The 17514-nt window shown below is 50.9% G+C and overlaps 1 protein-coding gene across 3 annotated transcripts in view; it reads right to left on the reverse strand.

Annotated features, from left to right (window-relative positions):
* The window catches only part of SAMD11 (sterile alpha motif domain containing 11), a 174538-nt gene that overhangs the window by 53596 nt on the left and 103428 nt on the right, over positions 1–17514 (reverse strand). The window lies entirely within an intron of this gene.

Consider the following 17514-nt stretch of genomic DNA (forward strand, 5'->3'; position numbering starts at 1 on the left):
AGAGCCCAGGAGTCTTGGCACAGTGGGGTCTCAGTGAGAGGGGAAACACAACCAAGTGTCTGGGAGTTACAAACATGCTGCTGAATGAGGAGGGTCCTGGGTGGGTCCCAGTATGGAAAAGACTGAAGACCACATAACAATGGAGCAGTATCCTTTCCTGTTAAAGGTGCTCACTTGCTTCCAATGGTAGGCATAGGATGGGTCTATGCATCCCATCAATCGCGCCTACACAGCTCGGGAACCCTAGCCATTCAAACCCGCAATTATTTCAGGGCTATTTCCAATTTTTCCAACCCAGAGGGCCAGCACCACCTGCACTACTTCCCTTGCAAACCTCCATGACCACTGCACCAATCATGGATTTGCCTACCCTGAACTGATTGTCAATAGATCTGTAACAATCCAAGCTTGCCAGCTTCTGCAGAGTGATGCAACACACTTCTGGACTGTCATGGCATCTTCTCTCTGAGTGATCTGTGTCACAACCAGGGTCAGCCAGAGGCAGGAACCAGAAGACAAGCTGAGGGTCAGGGCGCAAGCAGGGCTGGAGCAAGGCTGGCAAAGGCATGATCGCAGCTGTAGGCATATGGGTTGAGCAGCCAGCAACCTGCTGCTGAACTTAAAAGCAGGTCTGCTGGCTGCCTTGTGCCCAGCAGGTCTCTGCTGCAGTCCAACTGAGCTCACTAAACTGCCTGCAGGCTGGTCTGGCCAGCACTCAGGCTCAGCTGCAGGAGCTCTCTCCTGCCAACTTGGCCACTCAGGGGCCCTGGCGAGCTCAAGTGCCATGGGAGTTTTCCTCCTGAGAACGTTCTGGGCCCACTGCTGGCCCTCTTGCATTCCCATCATCATGTAGCCCCACCACTCAGGGCTTGTGGTCCTGGGCCAGAGGCAGTGGTCCACATGGGGGCGGGGGCTGGACGAAAAACAGCATCAGCTTCATCCACGCCTCCATCTCCACATGGTCCCATTCTGTTGTTGTAGGGCTTCTGCTTGTAACTGCAAGCCAACACCTTCGTCTTCTCCAGGCCAAAAGCCGCCTCTGAAACACCTGGCACTGTCTCTTGGCAGCAGCTTTTGCAGGGGCAGGCCAAAGAGACACTGACTCCACAGAAAGCAGCCACTGCCAGCCCTGGTTGTTAGGTTGAGCAGGATCCATGCAAGAGCCCACCCCCACACCGCCTTGGGGCCTGCCAGGAAATGAATTTCCCAGGCCTAGACCACTTCCTCCCACAATGGGCAGAAAAGTTGCCCCACAGCACCTTGTGAACGTGAGCCCAGAGCAATGGAGCAGGTTGTAGCGCTATGGATCCCAGGATACTTGTCCCGATAGCTGTTCTTGCCTCTCATGGCCAGAGACAATGTCAGTGCGGCCACGGGACAGCCACATGCTGATATCGACAAGGGGGCCACGCTGGAGCAGGTTAGGTGCTCGTGCACTGGCTCACCCAGGATGGCTGAACCCATGGCAAGCCCACAGGGATAGTCTGAGATGCATTGACCCAGATAAAGGTAGGGAACCGGGGCTGCTCTGGGGAGCAGGGAATACCTCTAATAGCCTTTAACAGCAAGCGAAGTTAAGTGGTTAAGCCGGAGAAGTCCATGCCAGGCAGTGCCACCATCTCCCGCAGCTCTCTGCTTTGATTTTCCCAGGGGCGCCACCTCACCCCCACAGTACAGGGCAGAACAGCTGGGCTAGAGCTCAGGGGAAGGGGAAGGATAATCACTATGACAAGTCATTCAGCAGGTTCACACATCAGGTGTCTCTCACACGGGGGCAAACTTTCCCCACACACAGATGGAAAGGAGGCCAAGGGGCCACGTTTGTTTTCTTCTGCAATGCAGAGCGTTACCAAGAACGGGGCAGGGTTAGAGTGCCGCTCTGACATTCCCTAGCCAGGGCACTGCTTGTGCTGCAGAAGCACCTGGTGCAGCTAAGTGGGACGGAGCCAGGTTAGATGGGTGGAACCAAGGCTCAGCTGGTGAACATGTAACAAGTCAAACCGGCCTTTCCTCTCTCAGCATTATTCTAACACGGGCAAACACCTTTCCAGGCCTCTGACTCCCCACCCTTCCAATTCAAGTCCTGGTATAACAAACAGTTCCCACTAACCAGCCTGAAAGGTCTCAGAGGCATCTCTACTTTCTTTTTTCCTCCTCTGGTGCATGCAGCCTGCAGAAATACCCCCACTCCAGCCCAGCTGCTCAATCTGTCCCTGCGCAGCGGGTGACAGCTTTGTGGGGATCCTGGAGGCTGCCGCCCTGGCGACGGGCTTCTTGGTCTGCCCTGAAACCGAGACGCAGCAGCAGCTTACTGAGTCCCAGCAGGCCGTGAACAGCTAACAACAAAGACTGAGGAGCGAGGGGCCACACGGGGTGGGCTCAGCTCAGCAGAGTGGAATCCGGCCGCTGATCAGCTCTGCCCCTCGCCAGCAGGAATCAATGGAACAAAGGGAGAGTGAAGCACAAGGTCATGGGAATTATAGGCCATAATTTAACTGAGGGCAATGAGTGTGGAAAAAAAATGATTCAGGGAAGGTGGGGGCAGAGGGGGAAGGAAGGCAGTAGGGTCTCTGGAAGGCGGGATCCCGATGCAGGGGAGTATAATGAGTAGACTTTGCCACAGGTTTTCTTCTTGCAGAGAGTAGGGGAAAGCCCTGTAGTTCAACACCAAAACAGCAGCAGTGCAATGGTGCGGCTTTGAGCAGATCTGGCAACAATTTCTTTGCACCCTTCTGGAGGTGGAAGGCTGCTCCATCCCTCCAACAGGGCAGCTCATTGGCTGAGAGGACTTTGCTAGATAAGGCAGCTGGTGTGGTGAGAACACTGCCTATCACGCAGACCAGTATTATCTCATTGCTTTTTTGTGTTTCCCTGTCTGCCTGTCTCCACCTGTTGTTTTTTGTCATACCACTGGACTGCAAGCTCTTTGGGGACAGGGACTGTCTTTTGGTTCTCTGTTTTAACAGTGCCTAGCACAAAGCGGGCCTGAGCCCTGGCTAGGGCTCCTCGTCATGACCGCAATATAAATGATAAAAATTTGCTAACGTCGTCACAAGTTTCTAGCTAGAGATGAGAGCACAGCAAGTCTCACAGATCTGGGCCTGGATCCAAAAGCTCTCTGGCTCAGGACCGTTCTTAGCATACACCAGGGGTTCTGCAAATGTTGGAGCCAGGAATCCTCTCCCCAAACATCAACCCTTCAGGTCCCCTGTAACAAACTATTTTTAAAATGGTGATAGGGCACAGGCACAAAGGAAACTCCCCTGGGAGGCACTGCACTGGGATGGAGTATTTGAGGAGACGGGGTTTCTCTTTCCTACTGGCTCATTTCCATTATGACGTACTGAATTTGCAGTGCTGTACTAAATAGGCCAGATTACGGTCTGGCATTAAAAAATCTCAGGGTGCATCTGCACTGCCATCAGAAGTGTGACTGGCAGCACAGGTAGGCAAACCCGAGCTAGCTTTAATCGAGCCAACACAGCTAAAAACAGAAATGAAGATGCGGTGGCAGGGACCCTGTGTGGGCTGCACAAGCCCATCTGGAATCCTGGCTATGTACTTGCATTGCTAGTCTGCAGCAGGGTCAGTGCTCCTGCACATAGGCGTTGACTCCATGGGTGTTCCAGGGCTGGAACAGCCATGGGAAAAAAAATAGTGGGTGACCAGCACCCACCAGCCACCCACCGATCAGCAGTTCGGTGGTGGGTGGGAGGCGGTGGAGCCAGGGTGGGGCCTTGGAGGAAGGGGCGGAGCCTCAGGGTGAAGCACCCACCAGCACAGAAGAAAGTTGGCGCCTGGGCTACTGCATCTTCACTGCTAGCAAGATCAAAGCAAGCACAGCTCTGCCTACCCATACTGCAATCACACCTTCGACTGCAGTGTAGACACACTCTTACTTTATTTTTTTTAAATCCTTTCCCCTTCTCTCCCCATTTGGACAGGCTTTTCCTGACTCCCCCTTGGAAGAGACGGGAGCTCCTGCAGGGAGATCAGCCTCAGAGTCGGGAAGAGAACTGAAATAGCTCAGGGCGCAGATCCATTCTTGCATCTCGCGAGGTAAGAGCTGATAAATAGCTCTGGAGCAATATTTAGACTGCCCCCCCCCAAGAAATCCTCTAGCACCATCACCCAGAGACCTCTAAGTATTCTGCAAACCTCCCCTCTGTCCCCCCCAGGAGGTGGGCTTAGTGTCATGAGGTCAGATGGGACACTGATGTAAATGGAACAGGTGAATGCTCAAGGTCATACAGAAGGTCAGTGGCAGAGATGGGCGTTTCACTCAGGGAATCCTGACCAAGTCCCATGCTATATAACCCAACAATGCTCTCCTCCCCAAGTTTGGGAAAGAACCCAGGTCTCTCCTGAGTCCCAGCTCTCTGCTATAACCAGCAGGCACTCTGCCTCTTGCACAGCATGTCAATACTGGTCCGTCAGTCACCAGCTGTCCGCCTCCATTTGCTTTGCATGAGCAGCAGCAAAGTGCCTCAGAGCCCAGCCCAAATACTAAGATTCCCAAGGAATGTGACAGAGGGAGGTGCAGGTCACCCTGGAGCCAGCCTCCAATCTGCCTGTAACTGGGCTGTTTATGAGCCAACGTGCACAAACGCCCCCTCGTCTCCCACCTCCCTTTGCAATTCATTTCTGCAGAGCATACCGAGCCATAAAAAAGTGGTAAATATTCATAGTAAGCAAAACACTCACAGAGAGGATACGCTGAGCGTGAGAGACACAGCTGGACTCGTTTGGTACGCTACCCAGAGAATCTTGGTTAGCAGTTGTGAGCTCCACCCACTCTCAGGGAAGATCTGGGGAGGACATGCTGGGAGGTCTAGCAGTTAGGGCAGGGGGACTGGGAGGCTGGAGTCCAGGCTTCTATCCCCAGCTTGGGGAAGGAGTGTATTATTTCAGATGCATTACAAATCAGGACCCCTGGACTCTATCCCCAGCTCTGGAAAGGAGCGTGGTCTAGTGGTCAGGGCAGTCAGCTTGACAGTTAGGACTCCTGGGTTCAATTCCCATCTCTGCTAGCGACCCACTGTCTCTCTGTGCTGCTCTGAAGAAGCCCTCTGTACCTCAGTTTACCTGTCTGTAAAAGGGGTATTCTGACCCCGAACCTGCCTCACAAAGACAGTTTGAGCTATAATCAGTGCCAACAGAGGACTCCAAGGTCATGGCGTGAAAGAAGCTCTGGCAGCGAAGCACTATCCCACGGAGTGTCATGACCCCAGAGATCTCAATCCTGCCTCCCCCTCCTTAGCCTGAGCTCACCTATATGTCTGCAACTATCCTTCAGAGAGCTGCTCCCCGTTCTGCTTTCTCAGACTCATTCCACCCTGTGATAAAAACCTGCCACAATCACTCCCTCGCCCCAAGATGCACCCCCAAAGCTTCCCCTTTTCTGACATTGGGGCGAGCTCACCACGGCATTGGAGTCCTCGCTCGTGCTGGTCGGCAGCATCACAAGCATGGCTGGAAGCCAGGCCCTCCTAGAGCAAGTGAGCGCGAGGGGAGCACAGCTCAACCTTGGCTCGTGGCCTCTCTTGACAGAGACGAAGCGTCTCGTGTGTGTGGCCCATGCCAGCAAGCTGCTATTCCCTTAAACACCCTGCACAGCTGCTGCGCCTGTGCAGGTCTGTCTCTGCACAGACCTCGCTGCGCCGCTCTCAAAGGTGAATGCTAAAGACGGTGATTCCAGACAGAGCTGCTGGTGGTGCTGTACCCTTAGCACCATTTAAATGTCCGATTGCACTCATTCAGCCCCGGAAAAAAACAGCGCTCTTCCAGCCCGTGACAGCTTTGACAGCCAGACTCCTTAATTCCTTTTTCTTATTCCCTTAATCTGTCATCTTTATCAGGCTGGAGAAGTGCCAGGCAGCATGCAAGAGACCCGGCCCCGATCAATCTCCACATTACAGCTGACAGAATGGTGCTAATAACTTATTGATCTCATGTTTGCCAAGCCCCACTGGGGCTGAAAGGCTGCCATTGATTGGCTTGAGAGAAAGAGCCCCTCAGCTGAGAGCAGAGCGGAAAGCCTTCAAATTGTCTTCTTCCCGAGGCGCTCACTGGGAGACAGAGGGAGGGGAGAGAGAGGAATAAAGAAAGCGAAAAAGGAGGATAGAAAAGGAGAAAAGTATATGTGAGAGGAAGAAAGAAGGGACAAGATGAATAAGGGAAGAGAGGAAGGAAAGTATGTTTAGGAAAGAGGAATAAAGAAAGGCAAGGGAGAGAAAGGGGGAACAGAAGGACAGAGGAGAAAAGAGAGAACCGTAGAGGAAAGGAGACACGTAAATGGAGGGAAATGAAATGAGGAACAAAGGATAATCTGGAGCTGAAAACTTTTAACAGGCAGACAGATTTAGGGTGACCAGACAGCAAGTGTGAAAAATCAGGACGGGGCGGAAATAGGCGCCTATATAACACAAAGCCCCAAATATCGAGACTGTCCCTATAAAATCAGGACATCTGGTCACCCTAGACAGTGTGGCAAGGCACCTTCTCAGTCTCCCCAGCCTCTGTTGCTTTTAGCCCTGGTGAGACAGGCTTGGGTAAATGCGGTCCCCCTTGGGACACAGGGAAAGGCTGCTCCCCATATCTCCACCAGTCCTATTTAGAGTATTCTTTTACTTCCTTGTGGGAGAGAGTACTGCCTCTCCTCCTGGTGAGACTCGCTGTCTTGCTGCTTCTACACTCTTGGCAGCAGGGCTCCTTCTCTCTCTGCTCTCCCCCCTCCTTCCTCCTAGGGAAGGGTTTAAAAAGGTCTCAGGTGGCCCTAAGTTGGAATCAGCTGATACTAATTAACCTAAGGTAGCTCCCCCTCAGCTGATTCTAATTGCTACCTTGGTAACCCTTTCTCAGTTGAACCTGATTGGCCTGTAGTTGCCTCCCAGTTGATAAGGAGGAGGGCCTTTTAACCCTCTGGGACCCTCCCTTGCAGCTGTCTGTCCTGAGTTTATCACAACAGACTCCCCTCTTTTTACTGAGAGAAAAGGGTTAATTTAAAGCTCCCTCCCCTCCACAATCCCCCCCACTCCCAATGCCACGGCTCTGGAGTAAATTTATGTTTGAATGCTGCAAAAGAGCATAGCAGCGACAAGTTCCCCAGGCAGCGTTCAATACCACGCTCCGGCATTTGGGGAGAGGGCATCGGGGTAGGGGGGAATTCATTGATGAGCTGGATCCCCACAGCCACGTGCTAACAGCTGACACCTCCCCATTGGTTCGATCGGTACCTCAGGCTAGAAGTTTGCTTCTGCCACACAATGTTTTTGATGACCCGAGTAATTACTGAAAGGCGTTGGACACTTCGGGGCAGGGGTTGTCTTTGTTCCGTTCCCCTGGGGATGGGGGGGGTGTCTCACTTGTGAACCAGGGAGCTCTTGCAGCCTGGGACTACCTGTACAGGCAAAGACACCCGGAAAAAGTGCACAGCCCACAATAACGGCGACAACGAAAGCTCCTCTGAAACGACCACACATCGCTTCCCGCTGATTCCAGCTCAGCCCCAGGCCAGATGGCGGGGCTGAGTGCTGATTCACAAACTGACCTGAAGAGGGCATCAGTGAGAGGACCCTCTAGTTCCTGGAAAGGCAGCTCGTTCTAAGCACCGCCTGGAACGGTTTTTGCCAGTTTGAGGGATCTCACAACTGTTGTTAAGTCCATGCCCCAGCAGGGCTTCTTAAGCCAAGCTGATCTGAATGGCAGGGGCGGTTTTTTAAAAAACTCTTTCTTGGCCTCCCCAGGGTCAGCTCTTTAACGTCACTCCTCTCAAAAACACCAAACACAACGCAGCCAGGCCTGTCTCGAGAAAGGAGGACTTCCCCGCCTTTCCACAAGCTGCTGCGCCATACCGCGACTGCATGAAAGCAAGCAAAGATCAGACAGGTAGCCCAACGCCTTCTGCAAGGGCAGGTAATCACAATGCAAGCTCGTCATTGACATACTGTGAAAAAAAAAAAATTAAATAGCTCCAAGCCAACCTAAGCACTAGTGCAAGAGTTCCCATTACTTCCAGGCATGATGTGATTGAGTTCACAACAGCCACTTCTGATAACATACACATGCCTGGGCACGCACATTTATATACGTATGGAGTTACACACAAACATACACATATTATATATGCACACACACACACACGTGCACTTATTCGCATGCCCACACTCAAATATACATAGACACGAGCACACACTTTGGGGAGGATAAAATCTCGGAGCTGAAATCTATTGACTCATAGTGAGGCTGGGAGAAGCAATTCATTTCCCGCTCCCTGGCAGCAAGCGAGAGTGGACAAGTCAGGTGCCACATTACACTCCATATTGAATTTCTATATATAACATCAGTGAGATGTCACAGCTCCAATGATTTGTTTTTGGCTCTTTACTAGCTGCCTGTAAAACACCTGGGGAAAGAATTTTGTTTTGGTATTTTTGGGGGGGAAGGGGTGATGGGAGGATTAGTTCTGGAAGCGGGATAATCTCGTTCTCTCTGTATCTTTAAGGAGAGGATGAGAGTGTGTTGTTTATTTCAACCTTTCCAGACTATGGTACCCCTTTCGGGAGTCTGATTGGTCTTGCGTACCCCCAAGTTTCTCCTCACTTAAAAACTACTTGCTTACAAAATCAGACATAAAAATACTAAAGCGTCACAGTGCACTATTACCAAAAAAATGTTTACTCTCTCATTTTTACCATATCATTATAAAATAAATCAACTGGAATATAAGTATTATGCTTACATCTCAGTGTATAGTATATAGAGATGTATAAACAAGTCATTGTCTGTATGCAATTGTAGTTTGTATTGACTTTGCTAGTGCGTTTTATGTGGCCTGTTGTAAAACTAGGCTAATATCTAGATGAGCTGATGTACCCCCAGGGTACGCATACCCCGCTGGTTGAGAACCACTGGTTTATTTCACTTCCCAAAATACAAGTCATGTTGGGAGTGAATTAGGTGGATTTCTTCCCTGTAGGGCTGCCTCCTCCCACAAAAGTAAGATTAATTGTCCCAGCTACAGCCACTCCATCCTGCTAGATCCAGGCGTGAGCCTTCCTGGCTCTCCTCACTCAGCTGTTACTAGAGAGCAGTGCTTCTCAACCTACCCACTGTGGACCGCATAGGCTGCTCTCTGTGCATTGTGTGCGCTGCATCCACACAATATATATACTACCTATATGGCCCTGAGGATGTCACATGGGCCGCAGCTGTGTGCTGACTGGTCTGCCACTGTCCTCTAGAGCCTATTCTGTGCAGCCCCTCATGCTAAGAGCAAGATGGGTTTATCATGAAAATGTTACTCATGTCCAGAAGGGACTCAGCAGAGCAACCTCCCCAAACTCATTTTGCTTATGAGTTAATCAGGCCCTGACCTCTGCTCTCTGCAGGGATCCACTGAGCCACCTGGAAAGGAGCACTGAGCTTGCTGGGAACCTGCAGGCAGCCACAGAAAACTGAACAAACCCCTTTGTGTCGGCATACAAGGGATGTGGGCCTGATCTTAGGCCTGCTGAAGACAACAGGAAGACATGCCCCTATTTTTTTTTTTAACAGATGAAGATAATGAGACAGAAAAAGGGTGAGTGACTTGCCCAAGGCCACATAGCAAATAAGTGGCAGAACCAGGTTTAAAACTCAAGTTTCCTGCCTGCCAATCCGATGCCCTGTGGCCTGGCCATGCTGCCATGAGTTCCATGCTGCAGTGCAGAGAAGCAAACTGCACTTCCACCACACGCTTGCATGTTGCTCCTTCACCTCCCAAGACCTCGGTTCAAATGCAAAGCAGGACACAACCACCAGCAGAGGCTGGTCATCTCCAACTCCCAACAGGCTTCAGCAGAAATAGAACACGAGAGGAGCACAAAGAGAGGAGGAATCTGCAATTCCAGCCCCAGATCAAAAGCTGGAGACTGAGGTGGTGACTGAGGTCAGTCCCCAGTGCAGCCTAGGTAAATAGCTGTCCTTCATGATAACATGTGTACACAAAGGTGGCTGGGCTTCCCACCCTCAGCTGCCCATTTGGAGCGGATTTTCTGCTCAATTTAAGGCAGCAATTCAATAAAGCCATTTTTTTTCCTTTTTCTTTTCTTTTTTCAAAGTGAAAACATGCCAGTGTCCTGGCTCGTTATCCCAGGCTCAGAAAACAGCCCATTCGTTGCAGATCTGTCTCTAATCATTAGCTACAACATCCTTGGCCCGAGTTAACTCTTGCCTGGCTAGATGCAAAGCCCACTGACGTCAATGGGGATCATGCCACTGAGAGTTCACTGAGTTGTGGATCAGGCCCGTGGAGAGCAATATAAGGTATCTAACTAACTACTCTCCCACACACATTCTTGGATGAAAATCAATATAAGAGATCTAACACACACAGATACACCCCTTCCTGAAAAACGTCAACAATTTTTAACACAAGTCTATTCAATGCTCACTTCTGATTAAGCTATATTTCATAGCATAGCACAGAGCACCAGACTTGGAGAACTGTTTCCTGGTTTTGCAACCCAACTCCTGTCTGACCTTGAATAAGACACTTCCCCTCTCTGTGCCCCAGGTTTCCCATCAGTAAAACAGGTAACAATACCCCCCTTCGTAAAGTGCTAGGTATTGTCATCATCATCTATGGATGAACGGTACCACATAAGTGCTATGTCTTCTTCTTCTGTGAAATCTTTCAAGGAGAACTCGCCACAAAAAAATAAAAGAAAACATTCATTGTGCAAAGGTTATAAAATGTAACTTACAAAGTGGGCAAAAACCAGAACATTCACAGATTATGGCCAGAGAACAAGAGAGAATAAACTCTACAGAAATTTGGGAGACTGGCCGTTGCCCCACTCGTCTAGACATTCTGCATCTGGTTTAAACGAAGTTATACAGGATTCACAGTGCGGGTAAAGGGCAGCTGCGTCTGGCTCTATAGCCTTGATACTGGGATGAGGATACTGTTCCTGTTAGGCCAGGACCTCCAGTGTGAGTCTCTGCCCACACAGACCAGCCGGCGCTCTCTGTGGGCACTCCTGGTAGGGAGACAGCTGGCTTTCAAGACCCTCAATATCTTCAGGCAGAGGGGCCTCCAATCCATGGGACAATCCCACCTATAATATGGGACTGTGTGGGGCTCCTGCTGCCTGGATGACCTGACTAGGGTCCTGCTAACCATACTGTCCCTTAAAAGGACCATGGCATGGTGCCCTGCACTGGCCTGCCTGGGGGCAACAGCCAGTCATCAAGCCAGCTTCCTCCCATAGGCACAGGGGAAGACAGGCCTCCACCCTCCTCTAGCACCCATTGGCCTGATCCTGCAAACCCTACTCATGCAAGTATTCCTGCCACAGCCAATGAGACTACTTGCCTGAATCACAGCCCCAGAATCAGGCACCATGCGGGGAGCAACTAGGGAAAGGGGGGATGGGACAGGAGGAAGAAATCAAGGGGTTCTGTCGGGGAAGAGAGATTGCAAGGTTGGAGATGGCACCATTCTCTCCCCAAGAGGACAGGTGCCCCTGCCCCCAATCCTGAAGCCAGCCTGCAAGGGAGAAGCTCCAACACCTGTCTGTCAATCACTGGATCTGCAAAGCCGTCACCCCCGCCCCGCCTCCCGCATGCCCTAGCAGGCTGCATGAGCCAAACTGGATAGAGGGGATTGGACTTGTTTACAGACACACAACGAGCTGCTTAAAGGGGCTCTAAGTCTGTGTTTGATGTGCAAACCGTCAGCTTTGCTGCCGTGCCTTTGTCAGGCTCTGCTCATCCTTCTGCATCTCTCTCTCTCTCACTTAAGATTAAAAGTGCTTTGCGCCATCATCCTCTCTCATGGCAAAGCCCTCTCTCGTGCCACTGCAGCACCTTGCCTGCTGTCTCATCTTTATCTGATCCAGTTGGAAACTACTTTTATATTCTCATTAGGCTCATTGGCTGCCCTCCGCCCTCCTCCCCAGCCCCCTCCTTTCTCACTCTACCTTTTCATATGTTGCTATGCCTCTTACCGAATCTCCCCAGCACAGGCAGCCTCCGCGCATCTCCAAGGCAGACAAGTCCCAATATTTTTCCATTTGCCATGTTACATCCCAGCTGCAACCCCGCTGCGTTAAACACTGCTGAATGTCATCGTGGGGAGAAAAGAGGATGTTTTGCAGGGAACACAGCAGAATTCAAGGTCGGGAGGCAGTGGGCTTTGGAAAGAGGGAAATTGTGGGAGAGGAAGGAATACACTGACCCCTGCTATGTACACGGGACTGTACAGCAGGGCATCAATGGCAGGCATTTTCCCAATAGCACTATACCTTCACTGGACAGTTAACCCAGGTGATTGGCACCTGGGTCAGCCAAGCCTGGGTGTGAGCATCCCCAATACAAAGCCTTATCTGCATCACTATGTCCTTACTGTTCCTGCACTTTCTTGCGTGTGTCTGGGGAGATGGCCCATGGTTCTTTGTGCTGAGATGCTCTAGGATTCTTTCCCAGCCAACTGCAAGAAAACTTCTCTCCCCCTTGGGGGGCAGGAGGGAGGGGCTTGTGGGGAGGCACTGGAGGACTCTGAGTAGTTAAGTAATTTTGCCTTGAGTCCTCACTGCAAAGTGGGCAGGTTCCACCCCAAATGAAAGTGGAGCTCGGTTCTAACTTACCCTGCCCGCCAGGTAAGCTAAGCCAGGCTGAAAGCACTGGGCCAGAGGTTTTTCTGTGCAGATGGCAGGGAGGGCTAAGGCTAAAACCTGGTAAGAGCTCTGGCAAACTCTGCAGTGCAGACATCAATTTCACACGGCATCTGAACATCGTTTTGATCAGTGAAGTGCAGCACAATCAGCGGAGATTTAAATGCCCCTGCTTATGCTGCGTTCGCTGCTGCCAGAATCAACCATTCTTTTGTTCAATTTTGGAAATCACCAATATTGGGGGGGAGGTGCAGAGAGACAGCTCTTACCATTCGAGAGCCTATTCCAAATTCAAACTCCTTTCAGGCCTGATTCTGCCAGCCTCACGCTGCCCAGCAGACTATTCCCAGGGGACTGCTCACTGAGTGAGGGGCTGAGCAATGCAGAGGAGAGTGAGGGGATCTGGCCCTGGATTATTAATTATTATTTCACTTAAATAAAAGTCCCCCGGCCCACTGTAAATCCAGAGCGACTCCACCGAGCTCAGTAAAGCTGCTCCCTATGCACAATGGTTACCAGGGGCGGAACTGGGGCCACTGACTCTGTGAGAGGGGACTTGGAAGCCATTTCTGAAGAACAGGGGGTCAAGCTTTTGGTCTTGGTTACTCTGCTGGCCTGCGAGTTACTCTAGATTTACCTCGTCACAACACAGAGCACAGTCAGGGCCTGGAGTTTAAATCTGGGCTTCGCAACAGCTCCTTCCCTCCTCCTCGGAACATTAACTAACAGCACATCTGGACTGCTGGCCTCAGCCTCTTTCTTCAAAGGGCCTCTGGATGGGAAGGCCTGTGTTCCGGCTGCTGAACAGGGGAACAGACACAGGTGCTGGGGAGCAAGCTGTGGGCTTTCGCCATCTAACCCCCGTTCGGTGCATGAGCATAACTCCCCAACCCGTACAGCTAACAGACCATACACACATTGAGGGCAGGATATACACTGTGGGGCTTGGGGATTTTATCCAACACTTCATTCTCTCCATGTTAGCCCGGCCAGGAAAGGAGGAAAGAATGAAGAACGGGGAGGGAGGTGGAGGAAACCCTGAGCTGGAGCCGGGATAGATTCTATGAGCCAGTGAATCACCAGGAAGTGTGAATGCGGCAGCTCCTCCCTGGAACCCAGGGCACCAGGCTGGCTCCTGCAGAAATCCAAGCTCAGCACTGATAATAATTATCATAAATCTTCGATGTTGGACAGCGGACCCAGCACACACAGGTTTTGCTCCATGATTAAGAGATCTCCATAATATCTGAAGGTCCCCAGTGGGGCCAGAGCAGTAAGATGCAGCTAACATGCATCAACCCATAAGAATATCTCAATCATTACCGCTGCCAATGGTGGCTCTGAAACCGATCGATAGGGCAATTAGATTTTATCAGCACACACCTTTCGGCCTCCTCTTCTGCTGTCTTTGCAAAAGCCTGGGTTAGATCTGCCTTTTTGGGGCCCTTTCTGTCTTGCTGAGAAATGACGGCTGGGCCAGAGTATTGTTTTTTGCAGGTGGGGTTTGTTCTGCCTTGTTTTATGTTTTCAAGGTTCAAGAAAAGGAGGAAGAAGAACCAGACAGAGTTAAGCTGTGAGCGATTCGCAACCAGATCTCCTATTATTAGTAATATTATTTATTATTTGCACTACCGTAGTACCTAGGAGTCCTAGCCAGAGACCAGGTGCTGTACAAATTTCCTGTCTCCACCACACACATGGATCACTTGCACAGGGAAAACCCAACCCCAGATGTAAAATCCCTGCCATCAGACTGCAACCCCTGCACGCCAGCAGTGGTGAGAGCAGGGGGAACCGGCAGTCAGGAGACCTCCACCACTGATCTGCCCTATAATCCTGGGCAAGTGACTTTCCCCTCTACGCCACCTTTGTGTGGTGCTCTGAAGACCCTCATAAAAAAGGCCCTATATATGGTATTGCAGCTCCTGTGGCCAGAATCTACCAAAGGCAGGTAACAATACCTCCTTTCTCCCACTCTTTTGGATGCACGCTGAAAGCTCTTTGGGGTTGTGACTTCTCTTACGATGTGCACGTACAGCACCTAGCACAGCAAGGACCTGATCTCTGTAGCTACTGGGATACAAACAATAAACCACCACCACAGGGAGCACTCAGCATTATTTTCTCTCCTCATTATTAAGTAGATTTCGCACCAGCTAAGCCTCCAGGCTAACCCGGCAGTCAGTTTAAAGCCCGGCAGGTGGTAAATCAGTTGTGGCTTTTCCCTCTTGTTAAAAAAAAAAAAAAAAAAAAGTCAGCAGTGGCAGGGCCCAGAGTTTCCATTGCCTTTGCCCCTGCCTGGGCCACATCAGGGAATCTGCTGGCGGGAAGGTGGTGTAGCATGCACACGAACGAGAGACAGCTGTCAGGCTCTGCTCCCAGTTGGGCAGAGATGGTTCCTACAAGGGACCTGCCTCCAACAGCAGGGAAGATCAGGTTTAAACTGCCCCTGTGGAGCCACAGCAGCCCTCCTGCCCCCACCTACATACTCCCAGTTTCCCCCGGCACCTCCTCCCCCACTGGTCAACTCTTGTTAAAATCCATCCCATCCTCAAAGGCGCCGTCCTTTGCTCAGCGGCCTCTCACTATCCCTCCTGTAGAAAACACAGGCCTATTTCAGGGCCTCGCTCACCCGTTCCATACAACCTGAGCCAGGCTTTGCCCTGCACTAGCACCAACCCAATCAATCCAGGCCCAGGCTTTTCCCCACCTCTGGATTCTGGATGCCTGGAGGGGGTATTGGGATTCTCTTTTGTCTGTTTCCCTTGTCATCATTCAGTGTTGCTGAGAACAAACAGAGCACACTTTGCTCCTCTCCACAGCTACAGATCTCAGAGCATTTCATCAGCCTCAATTAGGTCTGGCAACCTCTCCGCAAAGTAAACAGTATTAAGCCTGTTTTCACAAATGAGGTCAGCTGAGGCATCAAGTCACTTGGTCAAGATCACACACACAAAGTCAGTGGCAGAAAGGGGAAGAGAACCCAGGAAGTCCTAAATCCCAGGCTCTGACCACTAGACAGCACTGTCTCCATCAACCGAAGAAATGAAGAAATAGTCACATAGGCACATTTCGAGCAGTGCAGCAGAATACAGCTCCGAGATAGGCCCATCAGTGCAATCTGCAAAGGAAGGAGGGACGAGCTGCCCTCTCAGATGCACTTGCTGCTGAGTAATTTGCGGAGAGTGCCGGATTGCTACCGGGGAGACAGGAGGAGTGTCACACATTTTAAACACTTGCGCCCACCATCTTGGTAGAATTGCATAGACTCCCAGTCTGCAAAGCATGGACCCAACACCCAAGTTTCCCCAAAGCTCAGGACCAGGACCCTGTTTCAACCCATTATCTAGAGATGGGCCAACCTGCTAAACTCAAATCAGGGTCTGAAATTCCCCCCAACGCCCGGGGGGGGAGGAAACATCTGTAGGGTTTTGGTTTAAACCCCTCTCATTGGGTCTGACCAGGCTGACAAGAGCGCGCTCCGTCTTGGGGCAGGGGCTGGGCTGAAGAGAGCCACTGCCAGTTCTCTTCTTCTCAATGTCCAGTTTCACACATTAAAATTCCTCCTGGAAGATATTTGCCTCTCGCATGAAAAACGTTGGTTTCCCCATTTCTGAACACACTGTGGCATGACTCTGCAAACCTGTCCTCACCAAGCACCAGGCCATGCCAGTAGCAGTCAGCAGGTGTCTGGGCTGGGGAGGAGACATTAGAAAAGTGTGCACTGGGCTCTCCCCACGGGATGAGTTTGTTTCTCTTTCTTTGCTACACTGGCAACTCACCCAGGCATTAGCAAACCAAGGCCACAATTCAGCCAAGCACTTCAAGCACATGCTTGGCAGAATTGGGGCCCAAGGGCCTGAGGCAGCTCCCACTCGTGTCACCAGGAATCTTTCCATTAATTTTAATGGCAGCTGGAGCTAGCCATAACGAAGGAGGAGATCAGCTGCACCTGTTGGTATAGCACCTTCCCTGTTGTGCACCCACCCCCTCCCCCACCCTCTGCATCCTTCATTTTGTATTGCATCCCGCAGTGAAAACCAGATTCTGGATTAAGCTGCATAATCAATGCCAATGATTTACATGCATGCACAAATGCACGGCTTTCAAGCAAAGACCCTAATAACATACACAGACACATCTAAATTCCAACTTTGGCAGACTGGTGACCAGCAGCATAAAAACAGAAAGACAATAATCTGCCTTTTAATGACAGAGCCAAAACGAACAGCCAAAAATTATAGCATTAAGGAAGACATTAAAATCAACACCCTGCTCTCAAGAGTGGTTTAAAAAAAAAAAAGTTAAATAGCACCGCTCAGAGAGCAAGAGTTCCTGAGAAGTAAAGCTTCATTTGCTTGTTGGGACCACAATCCCCTCCAAAACAACCTGAAAAAACTCCCTACTTGGCAGCTTTTAAAAATACGTCAGTATGGGCCTGATTCTCCTCTATTTACCACTGGACTCAACGGAGTCACTCCTGATTTACACTGGATCGAGTGGCCCCTTTTCTGTCTAATGTCCAGATTTCTGATCTCTGCTACACCAGCGTCAACCTAGAGTAACTCTGGGGAGTAAAGTGACTGAGGATTGACACCAGCATAAGTGAAATCCGAAACTGGCCTTGGTTCTCAGATGTGAATGGCGAGGGCTAACGATCCACCCAACCCCCAAATGGTTCTCCCAGCCACTAACCATCCTGCGAGAGAAATTCACTGATTCTGCAAGACACAAACAGAACTGACAGCATCAGCAGTGTCCAGTGCCCCACTTGTTGACTGAGGCACATTCACCACCGTGGCATTCTTGCCCGTCACTTCCTCTCTGATGCCGACATCCAGAGGGGCACAGTGCACGG

Source organism: Gopherus flavomarginatus, chromosome 21, assembly GCF_025201925.1.
Source record: "Gopherus flavomarginatus isolate rGopFla2 chromosome 21, rGopFla2.mat.asm, whole genome shotgun sequence".
NCBI classification, from domain to species: Eukaryota; Metazoa; Chordata; order Testudines; family Testudinidae; genus Gopherus; species Gopherus flavomarginatus.